The sequence below is a fragment of the Miscanthus floridulus genome, chromosome 12, assembly GCF_019320115.1.
Source record: "Miscanthus floridulus cultivar M001 chromosome 12, ASM1932011v1, whole genome shotgun sequence".
Lineage (NCBI taxonomy): Eukaryota > Viridiplantae > Streptophyta > Magnoliopsida > Poales > Poaceae > Miscanthus > Miscanthus floridulus.
This window is the reverse complement of record NC_089591.1, coordinates 43,084,069-43,088,730: the sequence shown is the minus strand read 5'-3', so window position 1 is coordinate 43,088,730 and position 4,662 is coordinate 43,084,069. Positions and strand designations below refer to the sequence as shown.

General features: G+C 38.9%; 1 non-coding gene across 1 annotated transcript; it reads left to right on the top strand.

The window, feature by feature from the left end:
- Positions 1 to 4,166: 4,166 nt before the first annotated feature.
- Positions 4,167 to 4,273, top strand: LOC136498725 (small nucleolar RNA R71). The gene has a single exon (XR_010769732.1). It is a non-coding gene; the product is annotated as a small nucleolar RNA R71 (small nucleolar RNA).
- Positions 4,274 to 4,662: the final 389 nt, after the last annotated feature.

Below are 4,662 nucleotides of genomic sequence, written 5' to 3'. Positions count from 1 at the left end.
GATGAAATAAGATCAAAGCACCCTAACTAGACGGTGGAACTAGTACTAATGAAAGACTACTAATGATAAGATAACCTATGCTACTAATGCCAAACAATAAGCACCTAAGCTCACTAATGATGAACACTAATGACTAAGTACTTAAAGTAAAGCAAGCAATACTAGAATAAAATACTGAAATAAATACTGAATAAAGTAATGCAAAAATGAAAGAATTACAAAGGAGCTATACCAGACCCAAAAGACTCTTTCGGACTTCGAGAAGCTCTGCTCTTGCTCTACTCCACTACTAGACTACTACTCTATAGCTAATGCTAAGCTAGAAAGCTAAAAGAAGCTTGGAGAGCTTGGAAATGAATGGGGCACTTCTCCATCGAGCTCCACACCCACTATTTATAGTGTATAGTGAGGGGAGTGGTATTTGGAGGCAGTGGCAAGGTCGGTGGAGGACCTAGGGCATTGGGTGGCCAAGGTAGGGTGCCGGCCGGCCCTTGGATCCACTGCCATTGCATCGTAGTGCTGTGGTTGCTCCTCCAAGGTGGTTGTGAAGACAACACATGGTGAAATTCGGTCGGTATGGTGGTTGGAAAGTCGGTGGAGAGCTCCCAAGTCTATGACAATGGGCCCATGAATCCACTGGCATCAAATCTTGTCCGTTGATCAAACCAACTTGAATGGAAGCTTATGATTGGCTCTAGAGCAGCTCCCATGGATCAATGATGTGGCAGGGCCACCTAGGGGGCCAAGTGGTGGGCCCAAGTGGGCCCAAGGCTTCCTGCCATGTCCACTTGCTCCATATGTCCATATTTGTCACCTTTTTGTCCAAACTATGGTATATTTCCTACATACAAAATATTCTACAAGCACAAGTGGAACTAGGTGAATTATAAATAAAATTCTACATGTGTGATGATGATTTACCTCACTTTACCATGCTTTTGGGTGAAATGTTGATGGTCAAAATAGGTGTTAGTGACTGTCAACAAGCTCCCCCAAGCTACCCCTTTGCTGTCCTCAGCAAAGATGCAGGTTTAGCATGGAATAGGTTGTTGGTTCAGGAGTTGCTACTCTATAACGCCCTACAAAGACTTGTATACAAACAAATACTATCTATTGAGTTGAACATGTTAGCACTTAGAAATTTCACCATCAGTCTTAGCAATGTGGGACTTATAGCTTTCACCTTGATACAAGTAGTTGCAAGAATGTTTAGCAAGATAAATACTTTTTGCCTACTTTGGTTTAGCTCAAACTTCCTGGAGGTTTTCACATGATTTGAAAAGAAAAACTTGCCTAAGTTCCTCAGATGGTACACTCAAGTCACTCAATGGTGTTTGAAATCCTCACCAAGGCCATGAATTTTAGCCTTAATTTCTATCCTAAAGCTTATGTGGATCTCAAGGTAGGGGTAAAAGCATAGCTTACTTGAATTTAATCTATTGCTAAGTCAAACACTTAGATCACAAGGAGCAACAAATCATACAAATTGATCAAGAGATGCATGTGTGTGGTATATTTGGTGGAAGTGGTACTCCTTTGAGAAGTTTCCCTTCTCTAGCTTCTTTTTGAGGGGGCATGGCTACTTTCTTTTTCTCACTCTCTCTATTTTTTAACACTAGAGCTTTTTGCTCTTTTATTCTCTCTCATCTTTTTTTTCTATAGCCCATGCCTCTCTTTTGATGTAAGACAGCATAGAGAGGTAACTTTGATTCCCATAGAGCAATATTAAAAGGAATGCATATGTGGATGTGTATCCCTAGTGTAGGAATAACATAAATATGTGGGTGTACATGATCTTGATTAAAAAGCATGAAAAGTTTCTCTACTCAGATCAACAAGGCTTGAAAAAGCTCAAAACAAATAGGCAGCTTTTATGGTGACTTTATCATGTATGCGTGGATGTTTATTTGGCTTTGGTAGGAATTTATCACCATTGAGGAACTTCTAGCAAGAGAGTTTAATATTTTGCAAAGCAAAACAACAGGTTGTCTTTACCATTCCTTAGATAGGTTCAAAGATTTACTCTAATCATGGCATACAACATATCTCACAAAAGCCTATTCTTGGTTCTAGCATTTGCAACCCACGAAAGCATTCAACTTAAGATGAACTCTAAGTTTATCATGCTCACAACTTTAAGAAGTATAAGGTTGTATCACAAGCTTTTTGCAAAGTATCATAGAGCAACTATTCATCATCTCCAAATAATTTATTATTATTTTATTAGAGCAGAGTTTCTCTCAAAATAATTTAAAGGCACTCCTCTCTACATTCTATGATCATGAATATCAAAATTTAAAGCAAACACGAATGTAAAGAGAGGGTTTGAGATTTTCATACCTGAGCGGGGAGAGATGTCTCCCCCAAGCTTGCCTTTTGCATAGGTTGGAATGTCTTCTAGCGGCTCTTTTGATACTTTTCTTTATTGACTAACTAATACTACTAGAATGCATAAATAACTAGATAAACCTATAACTACTAGATAACTTATTCAGTAGGGATGCTACTGAATTTTATTCATTATTACTAAATATTTTATATATATTGCTTTAAATGCATATCTATCCTATCAGGCATTAGCTACTATAGAACTTTATTTATTAACATAGAGTAGCTAAATGCAACTAACCTATCATGCAATGTAAAGAAAATTTATTGGAAATGAAATACAACTAACGAAATGCGGTAAATAAATGCAAGGAATAGAAAACTTACCTTTTTGTCAGGCTCAAGGTCATTCGTCCTTGGGCGGCGGTGTTTCCTCTTGTTCCACCTCGGAGGCCTTGTCAGGATAAGGGGATGACAAGTTTGAGGATGGATCTTTCTTCTTACTCCATCTCTTTCTATTCTTCTTCTTCTTGATAGGTTTCTCCGGTTCTTCAATTGACTTTGGTTTCTTCATCTTGATTCTCTTCGGATGCTTCTTCTTTACCTGTTTCTCTTTAAAGAAGGGTTGTCCAGAGGCAAAACCAAATATTTCTTTTCTTCCAGCAAAGTGGAATTGAATTTGCCCAGAAGTCACATATATGCAAGCATTTGCAGTATTAAGGAAAGGACGACCGAGGATTAAAGGTGTATCCTCAGTGTTACCCATGTCTAAGATCATAAAATCTATAGGAACATAAGCACTCCTAACTTTAATTAGTAAATAAATGGCTACTCCCTCAAGATAATGGGTAGATTGATCAACTAATTGCAGGTAAACTGAAGTTAGCGCTAAGGTAGTGTAGAACAGTTTATCATATGTTGCTGTTGACGTTATGTGAACACTAGAGCCTAAATCACACAGAGCATTATGGAAGGTATGAGTTCTGATGGAGCAGGTAATCACAGGAGTACCTGGATCACCCTTCTTAATGGTAAATGGGGAATCTAATAAATAAGAACCCCATGAATTTAAAGCATAGCCATACCTTACAGTAACAAGGTTGGTTGTCTCCATTATTCCCTCAGGTTTGCCAGGAATTCTATCTTTTTCATAGGATGGGATAGCAGCAGCAATTTGAGATAATTGGGTTTCTATCATCTTATTAAAACTAAGTTGATTCTCTATAACAGAAGAAAATTCATCCAATTTAGCATTTATGTTTTCCAACATCTTGTCATGAGCATGCAACTTTTTATTTATGCTATCAGTCATTCTACTTTGACCATAAACAAGATTTTTCAGGAAAGCATAACTATTATTACCATTGATTATTCAAACAAGAAGAAGAGTAATAATTGTTACCTCCCTGGTTGTTGGAGCGCTGATTCTAGCCTTGATGTTGTGGACAGAACCCGTAGTCGGTGTTGATGAAGTTGAGGTCCTCTTGGGTTTCGGGGCAGGAGTTGTCCCGAATGTCGCACAGACTTCGCAAGTTATGTGGGAATCCATGGCTTTGAGTGTCTCTTGGGCACTCACCTTCTCATAATGTTTCACTCGCTTCGTGAGTAGATGGATCTTAGCTGCAAGCATGTCAATTTCTTTAATTGAATGCATACCTCGTTTATGGGGTTGGAGTCGATCATCGCTCCATCCTTGGTTGGAGACTATCTTCTCGATCAGTGTCTTTGCATCTGCAACACTTAGCGAAAAGAATGCACCACCAACAGTAGCATCTAAATGGCTCCTATCTAACCGCACTAATCCATGGTAGAAGTTCTGGATCAAAAGCCAGTCTTCCATGCCATGGTGCGGGCATGCAGAAACATACTCTTGCATTCGTTCCCAAGCTTCGAGAATCGATTCATCTGCTAGTTGTTGAAAACTAGAGGTTTTATTGCGTAGATCATTAATCTTTCCTATGGGGAAAAACTTAACTAGAAAAGCATTAGAACACTTGTCCCAGGTATCTACAGCATTGCCATTAGAATAAAACCATTGCTTAGCCTTTCCTAACAAAGAGAAGAGGAAAATGCAATGACGTATAGCATCTTAGTTCACTCCCTTAATGGTGAATGTGCTACAAATCTCCAAGAAATATTGGAGGTGACCATTTGCATCCTCATGGGCTTTCCTACAGAATGGACTAGCTTGAACCATCGTAATTAACGCTGGCTTAAGCTCAAAGTTAGCATCCCCATTGATAACATTGGGTCTAGTGGCTACATTAGCAGCCTAGGGTATGGAAAAATCAAGAATGGACTTATCGCCCATGATCATGTAGGGTAGTGATAGGA